This window comes from Mirounga angustirostris, unplaced genomic scaffold, assembly GCF_029215605.1.
Source record: "Mirounga angustirostris isolate CCGP_5_RB_7025 unplaced genomic scaffold, mMirAng1.0.hap1 SCAF_4, whole genome shotgun sequence".
Taxonomy (NCBI): Eukaryota; Metazoa; Chordata; class Mammalia; order Carnivora; family Phocidae; genus Mirounga; species Mirounga angustirostris.
The window spans coordinates 161554397-161568987 of record NW_026991712.1 but is presented as its reverse complement, the minus strand read 5'-3'; the positions used below and the strand labels follow the sequence as shown (position 1 = coordinate 161568987).

Below are 14591 nucleotides of genomic sequence, written 5' to 3'. Positions count from 1 at the left end.
GAGCTGGGGTCTCCCTGGGCCCTCAAGAAGGTCCTAGAGTCCGGGTTCAAGCCTCGCTGGGGTCTGTTGGAACAGGAGCCTCTGCCTTCCCGTGGCTTCCCCTGCCCCCTCCGCCTCTGTGGTTGGAGACTGCAATTAATTATGCCGTGTAATTAGATAAAGAATATTCATTTTTCATTAATGACAGTAAACTCTTGCTCTATGGCTGAGTTCCTTATGTTTTAATTAAGCAGGGCTCCTGAAAGCCGCGTGGCTCCTTTGCGAGTGCTCCCTCTTATAATGAACAGTCACTTAGAATTTTAAGAAGTGAAGGAATCCTTCCCCAAGTTAATTACCTCAAAATTAGCTTAATCACAGCTCATTTAAACTTATCTAAACAACAGCGCAAGGAGTTTCAGGAAACAGAGGTTCTGACTTGGCTTGTTAGCGTCACAAAAAGTCATAATAACATGAAAGTCCCTCCGAAGGGTAGCAGTGACCCCTTGCTCCATTGGCTGAGGTCTCCTCAGAGCCAGAATGTTCGCAGCATCAGAGGACTGCGCCAGGAGGGGACGTCTGGCCTATTCCACCACCAAGGGCACATCTATGGCCGCCGTGGTTCCTGGGGGATACGGGGTGCTGGGGACCCCTCTCTTGCCTGCTCTCGGAGAGAGGACAAAGCACCAGGCCCAGGGTCTAGGCTGCCCCTCCCACCTCAAACACCCCACACCTCCTTCATCACTCTCTGGCCTGGTCGTACCTGGCTTGTGGCCACTCGCAGCCTCTCTCTACTGGGCAGGTCCAGACCATGCGTCTGTGCAGAGGAGGTGACCAGGCCCTGGAGAAGCACAGGCTCCGGCGGGGAGCACCCCCCCCCACCGGGGTGCTCAGTATGCATTTACAGAATGAATGACCCGCTGCATGGCCCCAGGATGCAGAGCTAGGATCAATTACGAAACTGCCAGAGTTTAGCTCACTACAGAAACAGGACCATCCTCCAGGAAAGCCAGGCTGGGCTATCCCCAAAGAACATTCATGGAAGCCTCACTGTGTGCCTGGCACTGGGCTGAGTCCTACCCATCAAGCATCTCATTTAATCCTCTCAACAGCCCTGCAGCATAAGGACGATTTTTTTTTTAAGATTTTTTTATTTATCTGAGAGAGAGACAGAGCATGAGCAGGGGGAGGAGGGGGAGGGAGAGGGAGAAGCAGGCTCCCCGCGGAGCAGGGGAGCCTGATGCAGCGCTGGTCCCCAGGACCCTGAGATCATGATCTGAGCCAAAGGCAGACGCTTAACGACTGAGCCACCCAGGTGCCCCATAAGGACAATTATTATCCTTTTGTCACAGGTGGGAAATCTGGCACAAAAAGGTGACAGAACTTGCCCAAGGTCACGTCAGTAATAAACGAGGAGGTAAACCCAGACAGTTGGGTTCCAAAGCCTAAGAAGGAGTCACCTCCCAGGCTGGGGGTGTGCAGAGGCTGGAGGACCACAGGTATGAGGATGCTCCAGAGGGGACCCCCGGGTCGGAATGGAAAAGACGGGAGACTGGGTGAAACCTGCCCCCCCTCCCCGTGCTATTTGTAGGTTAGAAGGGTTTGGGGCCTCAGACATTTCCACCTGTCCCTCGGACACCACACCGTTTAGCCCAACACCGTGATTTGGAAGGGTGACTGGAGCGAGCCCTGCAGAGAAGCCTCCCTGCACCTCGCCCCCCCCCCCCGCATACACCCCCCTGCGGGGAGGGATGGGGGCAAGCAGGGAGGAGGCTGCAGCTCCCCCTCCCAGTAGAACAGCTTGGGACCTCTGAGTGAAGGAGGCTGGGAAATTATTTATCTGCATCCTCTGTTCCACACAATTGGCTTTCCTTTGCCAACTCCCTGTTGGAGTGGGAATGCTCTAAAAGCCTGGAAGGGGCGCCAAGCCATCATAAAAGACTTCCAAAAATAAGAAGCCCCCTCCCTGCTGTAGAGATAAATAGCTCTGGCAGCCAGCACTCCTTGCTCCTCCTGCCCAATCCCAGGTCACCCTGACTCCACCAAAGGACCCTGTAGCTCCTGGCAAGGGTCCAGAACTTCCCAGCCACTACCTGTCCCCTCCTCCACCTCCCCCTTCTCCAGGAGAGGTGGCACCACTGTAATTCCGGCTGTCACTGCCCTAATTACACCCCATAGCCCTCCCGCCAGCACCATGCGCCCCAAACCGCCTGCATAATGGGCCTTTTTTTTTTTTTTTAAAGACACTCTCTCCTTTTCACAGCTGCCTTTTGAAGGCGAACAATCTCACACAATGTCGCTTAATGACAGCGCAGCTCCACGATTCCCAGCCCCCAGGCCCCCAGCCCTCTTCCTCCCTCTCTCTCTCTCTCCCTCTTCCTCGCTCTGTCTCTCTCCCCTTTTTTTTTTTACATGATAATCATCATAATTGTCATAATCACCCTGGAGTTAAAAGAAGGTACCTGGGACATTTCAATCAATCACAAAGTGACCTAATAAAAGGTCAGGATGGTCTGTGTGGAAAGGAGGCTGCAGGGAGGAAGGCAGACACACAATCACACACGCGCGAATGCACACACCACGCACCAGGCCCAGAAGGCTGACGACACAGGAGTCGGAGATGGGTACAATTTCCTCTCGATGCCTCAGAACAAAGAGCAAGGTCAGATCCTCTGGGAGAGACCCAAAGACACCACCCACCCCCAGCCTCATCATTAGCCAAAAGCCCTCTCCCCTGGCCCAAAACACAGCACAGGAGCCTCAGAGAAGAGCCCAGGAATGCAGGGATGAGGACGGTGTATTTGGGTCCCTATTTAATCTCTCAAAGCCTCACCGCACTCATCTGGAAAATGAAATAGCAAACCTACCCGCCACGAGGTTCTGTGAGAACAAAATGCTCTGATTACCGTATCTAAAATAATCTCTCTCCAGGTTAATCTCTATCCCAGTATATTTATTCCCTTCACAGCATCCACAACAATCTGAAAGGACATAAATATATATAATTGTCTTACGCACACCTCCTCCCATACCGGCTATCAGATCCTCAAGGGCAGCTTTCTTCACAGGTAGAAGGTGCAGGGTTTAGATGTAAGAGCTCCAGAACTGAACCTGCTGAGTTCAAATCCTGGCTCCACCACCTACTAGCTGTGTGACCTAGCGTAAATGAATTAACCTCTCCAGGTCTCACATTTCGACATCTGTAAAGTGGCAATAATAGTATTTGCCTTCAGGGTTGTTGCAAGGGTTAAATAATATATTGAACCTAAGGAGCTTAGAACGGTGCTGGCTTACAGGAATTGCTATGCCTGACACTGTGTAGACACTCAGTAAATATTTGTTGAGCGGATAACACATGTACAGTCTTCAGCACTAAGAGTTAGTATGGGTCAGCATTCAATACGTTTTGGCTATTATTACCATCTCCATGATCTTTATTACTATCACCAGGCACCGCTCTGAACCCCCCTCCCCACTTCTGCAAGGACAGCTGACCCATTGCTCAGATGGGGAGTTGAGGCCAGGAAAGGCTTCCCAGGAAATTTCCCCCCTCCTCCCGGATTGGGGCAGTCAGGACCCACTCAGGTCCTCTCCCAGCCTCAGCACCTCCCCACTCGGGGGGCGGGGGGAAGAGCAGCTGGCTCCGGAGGTGTTTAATAAACAAACGCAACAGGGCTCTGCTCGAGCTGCCCCTGGCCCACCAAAGCCTGAAGTCCAATCTGCTTCTGACGTGTTGGGGCCGCCCAGGAGTGGGCTCTGTGATGGCGAGGCTGAGCCATCTGCCACCAGCCTGGGGCTGTCGGGAGGGCGCCAGAGCCAGCGAGGAGCGGCCAGGCAGGCTGTGAAAGGGCTTTGCCCCACCTCGCCAGGGCCAGCTGTCTCTCCAGTGGAGGAGGGGTGGGAGGAAGGGCTCAGGCGCCACGCATCAACCACCACCCACCTGTTGGACCCCGCTGGCCCCAGTGCCCCTCTCCCTCAGCCCTCATGGGAAATAGTAGAAGCCAACCCTAGGGTTCAGCCTGAGCCAGAGCCTTGTACCAGAACAGACAGGAAAGTTCTAGATGGTTGGAGCAAAACGTGGAAACCATTAGCCCCCTCTAACCAAAACCAACAGATCAGCTCAAATCAGATAAGGTCAAGGTGGGATTAAATCTTCAGAAGCCCTAAAAAATGAAAAGAGTTTGCTACCATTCCCCTCTGCCACTATAAAATTCAAAATAAAATTTGATTTTTGGAAATGACACCAAATCTACAGGAATTACAAAGGCAACATGCATAGCGGTTAGGGTCATGGGCTCTGGCGCCGGGCTGCCTGGGTTAAAGCCTGACCTCAGGCAAGTTATTTGAATTCTCTGTACCTCAGTTTCCTCTTTGAAGTAGAAGGGACAACCACTTCTTAAAGTGGTCCTGAGTGGTCCTATTAAGGGGATAATATAAAATACTTAGAACAAGGCCATTATTACGATGCTTTTTGAAATTAAAATATCTGCCTTCCTGGTTTTTAGATTATAAAACTCTGCATGGGCTTCAGTGAACCTTCAGGGGTGTTGCCCTCAGCCGTGCCCCTGCTTGCGGCTGCCGCATGGAGGAATCACCCCCGGCAGCACCATGGCACTCAGGGCCAGCAGCTGGCCTGGCGCCAGACCCGGGGCTACAAGGAGCTGGGGCATTGTGGGGGGGGGGGGCGCATCGGCAGGTCCCCTGGGGCCCAGGATAAGTGTCCAGTCGCTGATCAGAGGCAAGGAGCGGCAGGGGCAAAGCTGTTCCCAGACAAGCTTCAGGGCCAGGTAGTTTCCCTTGCTGGGGGTCCAGCGGGGATCCGTTAGCCAGAACAGAGCCCAGGAGCACAGACAAGGGGAACAGGACTCCAAGTGGCCCAAAGGTACTCGGCTTCAATCCCTCCCAGTGGGGAGCAGAGCTGGCCCAGGCCGGCGGGGTGGGGTGAGCCACAGCTAAGAGAGAGAAGCTGCAGGGCTGGAGCCAGAGAAAGAGCCTCTGTTCTTCACCTTCCTCCTGGGTCCTCTTCAGAGCAGCTGATAAAACACAGGGGACTTAGCTCTGTCTTGAAGTGCAGATAAAATCAGATTTTTATAGTCACTCTTGGATTGGTATAGTAATTAAGCACTCAAAAGGAGAGATATCTGCTGAGAACAGCTTCTGGGTTGCCTGCCCAGCCGGCTGTCTCTAAAAACTGCTCTTTGCCGCCTGCCACCAGGCTGCAGCTGGGGGCTTCCGGCAGCCGCGTGGGTCTCTAGCAACCATGCCCTCCACGCCTCCAGCCACAAGTTGGTGTTGGGGAGCTGGGGGGGGCGGGGGATGTCACCCTGCCAGGGCCATTGAGAGTCATTCTCCAAAAACTGGGATTTGGAGCCAAGGGACATTCAGCTCCTTCCAAGGCATTTGGCATCGTTCCATGTTACCCCCAGAGCAGCAGGAGCTGAGATCTCTGCCATGGGGACCCGAGAAACAGAAGAAGCTGCTCTGCAGAGAAGGAAAACAGTAAGACAGAGATGGGAGGATTTGCAGCGAGGAGCAGAGACCAAGAGAGATGCTGGTGCAGGGCTCTCTGGCAGTTCTGGTCCTTTCCCGAGGACCAGCTACCTCCTTCCAGGAGACACTCAACCTCCTTAGAGCAAAGCTCACTTTATGACTGAGCTAGAGTTGGTTTCTATTCCCTTAACCGAGACACGATTATGTTTTCTACAGTCTCTGACACCATGAATCCTAAATTCCATCATTAATTCACTAACAATGTGTGCATTAGGTGTACACGCATCCACTTTTCAGAACAAAGTGTGAAGAAGGGAAGGGGAAAGTATTCCTTATGCAATCCAAGTTAATTCCTCTGCCCCGTGTGGGCCCGGGCTTGCCTTGGCTCTACATTCAAAACCACAGCCTGGCGGCCAAAGGCAATTAAAAAGGAATTCCAATCTTTACTTGAATCTCTCAAAGCACTGTAAACATGACCCAGTTCAAACCCTGCAGACTCTTAAAAAACCCCTGTCCTCTTTTCTCTGCCTTTCTCCAGAGCCTCACATCCTCCAAACCTTAAAATTTTTACCCTTGCACCCCTGCTCTGTCAGCTCTCCTGCCTCGCCCCCTCCCACCTCTTCCATAATAACTCATTAGGGAAGTGTCTGAGGCTCCCCTTTGTCCCTTACCTCCATTTGCCACGACAAAAGGGAGCCTTGAAGTAGCTGGAACCTCTGGCTCTTCTGCGGCTCCTCTGACCTCTCTATTTGCGCCCCCCCAGGGGGTGCGCATGGAACCCTGAGAATGAGGCTGGCGAGGACAGAGGCTCTCAGAGGACAGAAGAGGTGGCAGTGGGAGGCAGGGGCTGGAGGGACAATGTGGGCAGGCCGAGGGCACTAGCAGTCTTGGCTTTGCCCCTTTGAGAACCCTGGAAACTCGATTCAGTGTCCCAGGGGCAGCCAACAAATCTTGACATCACCCCTACCTGCGGCTTCCAGATCCAGAGTCCCCTACTCCCTCCACCCCATGTCCCCAAGACCCCATCTCCGGGGCAGGTGCGCCCACAAGTGCTCATGAGCATGGGCACACAACGGAGACAGGTCTTCCTTCCCCCAGCAGCATCACATCCACTTTTGTCTTCCAGGGGCTCCCCACTGCCCTGTATAACTTGCCATTGCCTCTCCTTGGCATTCAAGGCCTTCTCCCAGCCCAACCCCCCACCCACTCCCTGACACAAGGCCTTCGGCTCAGCTCCCTTGTCAGCTCGGGGAAGCCTTTGTTCACCCAGCTCCCCTGCCCCCCTGTCCTAACACCACCTGCACTGTATAAATCCAGCCCCCACCTGCAGGGTCCCCAAGCCCATGTTGCTTTCTTTGAACACATAAATGTGATCGAGGGACTTCCAGTGTTTCATGGCATGTCACCCTGACCATAAGCTCCCTGGGTCTAGTGCTTGGTCCTTCCAGACTTTAAGGGCTACAAAATCATTATCATCACAGAACAGTAAGTCTAGTACACTCCTATTTTTGCAAGAACAAACAATAACTTCTGTTTTAGGTGTGTATGTGTATATAGATGAGTAGATGTGTGTGTGTGTGTGTGTGCACATGAGCAGAGAAAAGGAAGGGCACAGCACACTTTTGATATTGGTTGTTTCTGGAAGGTAGAATAAGAGACAGGGATGGAGAAACTTTCACTTTTTACTTTCTATTTCCTTAGTGGTTACATTTATTACTGCAAGCACATATCACCTGCAGTTCTTCCTTAAAAAAAAAGAATAGGAGCCAGATTTTGGTCCTGGCACTAACTCACCATCTGACCTTAGCCAAACACATTCCCCTCTCCTGGCTTCAGTATCCCCTTGTCTGGGCAGGTTTTGTCCTGAACACATAAGTGCAAAGCAGGATTCGGCTGGTCCCTGGGGTCTGACCCCAGCACCCGGAGTCTGTTCAGGGAGCAGCACCTGGCTGTTCCCCAAGATCAAGGCAGGAGGCCCAACCATAGCCATACCTTCCTTCCCTGAGGGTCCCCACCCCAGCACCAGGGTGGATGGAACAAATTTACCCATGTGGCTCAGGGAAGAGAGGGGGGTCCTGTGTCTTGGGTCCCCATGGCATGTGGTTGGTCCTCATTAAGACCTATAACAGTCAAAGAGAACCTAGGCCTTCAGAGAGCAAGAGATTTCTATGGAAAGAGAGGGGAAGGGATTCTGGAAGGACCCTCAGAATTGATCTAGACCATCTGGCCTTGAAAATAAGGATGGCATGGGCCAGGGAGAGCAGAGACAGGCTGGAGTTGTGTGGATTTACAGGGGAGGTGGGGGGTTCAAGGGGACCCTACAGAGCGTGGGGTGGGACCCTACATGGCTGCCAGTGCTGGGCTGTGCCTGAGGCCCGGGGACAGAGGCCCCTGCCATCGTGGAGGGCACAGCCTTAAGCTGGACTAAGTGGAGGCCAAGAGCACAAGGAAGGCAAAACTGAAGGTCAGGCCCAAGGGAAAATTGTGTATCTGCAAAGTGCCGTCAGGAAACCTGCCCACTTCGCTCTGCGTGTGCGCATGTGTGTTGCTGATGTTGCATTGTTCGTATCAGCAGCTGTCTTGGTACCCTGTGACTTCCTCTGTCCTATAGCCTCACCCTGTCCCACGAGCACACAGTAGGGCCTCAGAGCAGATCTGGGGACGCAGCAGAGTGCAATGGTTTGGTGTCCAACCTTTGGAGTCAGACAGACCCGCATGCAAATTTCACCCCTGCCACTCGCCCCTGGATGTGTGATCTGGACAAGCGATTTTTGTTGAGATGCTTTTATTATGGTTTGGCAGCTCCTTCTAGCCCCTTCCTCCATGTCTACACCCCACCCCAGGGTCACCCTATTCCCTCTCCTGAGAGACCAACCGAAGGTCCTACACCTTCCTTCTCCCATTGCAGGAAGGAGCCCTGTGAAGACCTCTGATCTCCCCAGCCTGCGCCTTCTCCCTCCCTATGACCCTACCAGGGCTACCACATATAGAGATGAGGAGGGGACCACAACCCATGGCACGCTCCATGCCATGCCCTGGCACAGTGCTGCAATCCTCTGGAGGGAAGCTCTTATCCTAATTTGCTCAAACCTATCATAATGAGCTACAGAGGCCCCAGCCCAGGCCAGAGGACCTCACTGGGTGTCCTTACTCGAGACACAGAAACAGGCACAACACGCTCCCAGAAGACTTCTGGCCTCTTGAACTTGACTGGAAGCTCATTATCTGGATACACAGTCCCCGCCCAAGCCAGAGAAACCCCATCCAGGGGCACACCCCCAGGGCCAGGTGGGGCTGCCCTGGCCCACAGGAGTCACCAGTGAGAGCTGTCACAAGTACACGGAGGTGGGTCTCCAGGAACCCAAGGTCCCCAGCATCAAGCAACACTTCATGCCAATTGTCCTCCCCACTGAACTGAGGCCTCAAGGGCAGGGAATGTATATCCTTCATCTCCCAGCATTGGTCCAACTCAGCTCATTGTCAGTGTAGCCAGAAGTGTGGGCCCTGGAGCCAACCTGCGGGGGTTCCAATACCGACTCTACTACTGTTTGCTGTGTGACCCTGGGCTTGTAACCTCACCTCTCTGAACTATGGTTTCTACACCTGTAAGACACAGCTAATAACTGGACTCATCTTTTAGGATTACCGTGGAGATTAAAAGAGATAATGTATACCAAGTGCTTAACACAGTGCAGAGCACACTGTAAGTGCTCAATATAATTAGCTATTATTGGTATTACTGTAACTATTATTACATCAGCTCACATTGACTTCTGAACTTCTGATTTCACAAAATCATAGGCTCTGGTATCTGGAGGGGCCTCATGTCAAATAAGGAAGCTGCAGGCCCCCTGGGTGGCTCAGTCAGTTAAGCGTTTGACTCTTGGTTTTGGCTCAGGTCATGCATGATCTCAGGGTCGTGAGATCTAGCTCTGCGTTGGGCTCCGTGTTCAGCAGGGAGTCTGCTTGAGATTCTCTTCCTCTGCCCCTCCCACAGCTCACACATACTCTCTCTCTCTCAAATTAAAAAAAAAAAATCAAATAAGGAAGCTGAGACTCAGAGAGGTTGAGACTGAGCAAGGTCACACAGATAGTAGGAGACTGAGATGAGTCTCAAAGGCAAACTTCCTACATCAGCGTTATTTCTTCAGTGACATCCCCTGAATCCTCTCTCATCTCCCCTCTCGTTCTGGCTTCAGATCATACATGGTTCTGTATTATCTTTTAACTTCCTCATGTGTGGGTGTACAGGAGAATACTTTTGTGTTTGTCTGTGCATGTTTGCAGGTGCCTGTGGGTTTGAGAGTTGGTGGGGCTTGGTTGCGTGTTTCTGGGCACATCCGGGTGTGTACTCTTGCATCTCTGTGGGTGACTGTGTCCATATACATTTGTGCTAACATGTAGGTGAGTGTGAGCATGTACCCGAACACACATGGGTAAGAGTGGGTGCAGGAAGCCTTGCAAGCCTTAGCCATGTGCATGTATGTGTGTGTAGCTGTTCGGGGGTGAGTTCCCTCCCAACAGGAGGGAAAGATCATTGAAGTCTGGGCTGTGTCCTCCACTTCATGGTGTCCTCCCTGTGCCTGGCACAGTGTTGCACATGCAGCGGGCCTCAGTAAACACGGGTGGAATAGAAAATGGCATGGGGAGGATTTCCACCTCTTCAGCAGTCTCTGCTCCTGAGCTCAGCAATTATAGGAGGGGCACTCCCCCAGGGCCCCATCCAGCTGGGCCATCCCATGCCTTCCCTGAATCAGGCAGTAAGTGCAAAACAGCTGGCTGAAGCTGTCCCAGAGGGGCAAGATGAAGTGGGTGCCCGGGGACATAGCCCCAGCCTGAGGGTGCTTGCTTAAGCGGCAGGAAAGGAAACAAAAGATGAAATACATCAGCCATTGGCAGCCGTAAAAGGAGCAAAATCGCTCAACGGAAAGCCGTGTGCTATCCATCATCCGGCCCTTCTCCACTTCAGCTGCCGAAGCAAGAGGGTTTTTTAATGCCCTCCAATTCATTTGCATTCGTACTGCCACTCTTTTATGGTATCAGGGGTTGCCAAGAAGATCTGAGCGGCTTTTTAAAGACGTTGATAAACCATTTCTGCCAGGGAATAAAAGTTTTGGGGGGAAAAGGGAAAAGAAAGTTTTCCAAAATAATGCATTCCGTCTGCAGAGTGACGGGTAAGTGCTTCTGCAGATGTATTGGCCCCATAAAACTGACCAAGAAGTCTGGCCCAAATGTGCTCCGTGCTGGTGAGATGAGCAATTCATTCATTTTGTAGCTGAGTTGAGACCTAAAACTTTGCAGAGTCACTGGGAAGAGCTTCAAAGGCAGCCTGCAACTTGTTTGTGACCAGAGCTTTGTGATGACCCCTGAGGCACATATACACTGTCAAAGTCTCTGGGCCTTACAGCTTCCTCTAAGAATTCCCACTGGCTTTGAAAATGTAGCGGTAAATGATTCAGCAGAGGGGGAGTCTCCTTCCCTTCCATGGGTCTGAGAGCCTAAGCAAGTAAATTAGATCTGTCCCATACCAATACAACACCATCCCTTACCCTCTTGCAACACTTGACTAAGCACTACCACATGACTTGGTTTTGCAGCCAAACTCTGGCTTCATGACTTCGAGCAAGCCCCTTTGCAGTCTGGGCTTCAATTTCTGCAATAGCCAAGGGAACATACTCGTCTAAATGTTTGGTCTGCTAAAGGATTCCGGTATAACCACCCCATTCATAGGCAACTGAGACTCAGAGAAGGGAAGTTACTTGTCTAAGACTACACACCTGGTAAAGGTAGGAGCAGGACTTAAACATGGGCTTCCCAATCCTTGGGTAATGGCTTTCTCCTCCTTCCTTTCCACATTTTGGATATGTGTTATACATCAGGCAGTTGTCCACTACTTCCCTGCCTTCCTGGAAGCTGGGAGTAGAACAGAGGGAGAGATGGAATAATCCCAGAGCATCCTGGTCCTACTGGGAGGATTGCAGAGTTTGCCAGAAGACCTCCCAATCGAAAGGGCATGAAGTGCCCCAACCCCACTTAATCCCAAGTGAGAACTTCCAGATTCCCTCTCAGTCTGAGCTTTATATTCATTAACAATATTCATACATGAAGACAGAGTAGATGACTTCTGAATGTGTTGGTCTGACCAGCACCAGAAAAATCTCTCTACCTCCAAAACAACTGCCCTAACCCTATCATCCTGTCAAATATTCCCACCATTAGTCACACCCATGGGTCAAGGCACTGAAGATACAATTAAAACTCAAGTGACCTCTCACTGGAGGAACACAAGTGACAACTCTCTGCTTCTCCTTGGTCAGTTACCCAAAGGGTTGAAGGGGATGCTTAAGGAACAGGGGTCTCTGAAGAATGGAGAGGTTTAGAGTACCTATGATGAGTAGCTGAGTATCTAGTACTGGTGGGATGGGCAAGGCTGAAATAGGGAGGAAGGTGCCAAGACAAGGGGGGGTGGTCAGCATTCTGGCAGCAGGAACAGCTAATAACAATGAGCATCATTTATTGAGCTCTTACTATGCTCCTTCATTGATTTATTTTATTTCATTTGACCTTTATAACAACATGCTAGGAGGTAATTTCCAATCATCCTCCTTTTACAGAAATGGAATTTTTTCCAGAAAATTTTTACAGAAAATTTTTCAGAAAATTTTTACAGAAAATGAAACTGAGACCCAGAGAGGTTAAGTAACATGCCCAAAGTCACACACAGCTAGCTAGTTACCATAGAGCCAGGATTCAAGTCCTACAATCCAACTCTAGAGCTATACTTTGCCAGTTCAGTGAACAACCATGTCATAGGATCATAAGTTGTGGCAGATATCAGCACCCTGCACACAACTCCTTACAGACAAATGCCTGCTAGAGACCCTTAGAGACCTGTCCTATGAACTCCTCTCCTTGAGCATTTCAAAATCGAATTCATGATCCTCCCCTCCTATCCACATACTCTCATATCCCTCCTGTATTCCAAGGTAACCTAGGAGTCAAGCTGGAGTCCTCCCTTTCGTGAACCTTCACATCTCACTGCTCACTGGGCCCTGCCTTGTCCATCTTCTATAAGTGCCCTCTTTACTGAGCCTGTGAGCTCAGGCCCAGGACAGCTCATTGACTCCCATCCCCATTTTCCCTCCTCCATGCCCCAGCAACCTGCAACTCCCCACACAGGCAGTCACAGGCCGCGGTTGGGGTCTTCCACCACCCACCTCCCTGACCATGGATCACTGATCATACAAGTCTGCATAGCATCTTGGGGAGGGACCTGGGCTCTTGCACTTATTAGCTTGTCCACTTGGGCAAACAGCTTCCTTTCAACCCTTCATATGGAACCTCCCATCTGTCAGCTAAAGAGCTCAGAAGTGGGTAAGAGCTGGCTATTGCCTTTGAGGGGCTCAGAGTACAACAGCAAGACAGATATATGATAAGATCATTAAAAAGTCTGATAAGGCTCTGGAAGGGAAGCATCTGAAACAGAAAGAGCACAAAGGAGGGAGCAATTAGGTAATTAATAATGACAGCTTCTGTTTATTGATTATCTATCATACACTAGGCATTTTACTTATATGAGTTCACCTGATCCTTGCATTGAAGCTTCCAATAAGACATAATTATCCTACTGTTTAGATAAGAAAGAATAAGTTTGGAGAAGTAAAATAATTCTCTCAAGGCTACAGCCAGAATGTCCTTGGAATTTCCAATGCTCCTCTTCTTATACTCATAATACAGTCTCTTCCATGACCTCCTTCCAGTGGTGTCTGGGCCAGCCTTAGTTTCCCCATTTACCCAGGGAACAGCATGAGGTAATAATCTCTCTGTGGCCTCTATTTTCTCATCTGTAAAATGGGGATAATAATAAAACCCATCACAAAAGGTTGTGCTAAGAATCTAAAGAAGCTAATATATGAAAAGCACTTAAGCAGTGCCTAGCACAGAGTCTGGGCTACATGGTGATATATTCTTCTTACTAATGTTATTTTTATTGTTATTTCCAACGCCACCATCTTGCCTTGAGCCTCTGGATCACCTTGGGCTCACTGAGGAGCCCATCATCCATGTTTATCAAATGATACAGATAAGAGGGCTGTCTAGGTGTCTCAGTCAGTTGAGCACCCAACTCTTGATTTTGGCTCAGGTCATGATCTCAGGGTCATGAGATCGAGCCCCATGTTGGGCTCCTCGCTCAGCACCAGTCTGCTTCAGATTCTCTCTCCCTCTCCCATTGCCCCTCCCCCCATTCTCTCTCTCTCTAAAATAAATAAATAAATCTTTTGTTAAAAAAATACAGATGAGAGTCACCTGCACTGACTGAGCTCTAAGTGAAAGCTTCCATCCGCCTCCCACCCAACAAGCTCTTCCCCAAACCACGATGAGCAAGCTTCTCCCCCTCCCCCAATTCCACCACCAGCCCCCTCACTTCCCCAGCTTCATGAACCAAAAAAAAAAAAAAAAAAAGTGCGGGGAGGAGCCAGGAGGGCCTGAGAGAGGCCACTGGAGAAAGGGAAAAGGCTGTTTTTCTCCAGGGGTCTAAATTTAGTGGTAAAAGGTATGCTTGCAGTTCATGATCAAAAACCCTTCTGCCTCCAGGAGCGCTGATGCTGGCAGCTGCATCTATGACCAGCCAAGAGACTCATGTCAGAAACTGCCCTTTCCTGGTGAATTTCAATGAGATGCCCTTTCTGCGAGGAGGAAAGCCATCATTTAAAAGACGAAGGCTGCTTTCCCTTGGCTAGATAGGGTGATAGAGCAAATGCTGCCTTGGGGCACAGGAAGAGAAGGCTGGGGGTCTCCGCCCATTGCAAGTCACATGCAGTGCATGTAAACAAGGTCCCTGCTCTGTGTCTTGTCTTGGGTTGGGTGCCAGCACACAGGGGTCTATCTGACACTATCCCACATGTAAACAAGCAATTACTAGACAGAGTAAAATGTACCAGGACAGAGATATGCATAGCGAGCTCAGTAGGGAGGGGGCAATGGAAACATAAACCCAGCGTGGGACAGAGAGGGTTTCACGGAGCAGACATGCAGCATGCATGAATACATGCATCAATACATACAGCATTTGAGAAGGGTCTTGAAAGAAGAGCAAGAGTTCAGCAGGCAGAGAAAAGGGCTGG

The 14591-nt window shown here is 50.7% G+C and overlaps 1 protein-coding gene across 19 annotated transcripts in view; it reads right to left on the bottom strand.

The window, feature by feature from the left end:
• The window catches only part of LOC123859782 (uncharacterized), a 169103-nt gene that overhangs the window by 101104 nt on the left and 53408 nt on the right, over positions 1–14591 (bottom strand). For 4 of the 19 annotated variants that reach the window (XR_010411016.1, XR_010411008.1, XR_010411010.1 and 1 more), the window contains one exon: positions 7136–13310. The exons of the other annotated variants lie outside the window; for them this stretch is intronic. The gene's annotated coding sequence lies outside the window, so the exon portion shown is untranslated. Of the gene's footprint in view, positions 1–7135; positions 13311–14591 lie in introns of those variants that run through there. 19 annotated transcript variants of the gene reach the window in all.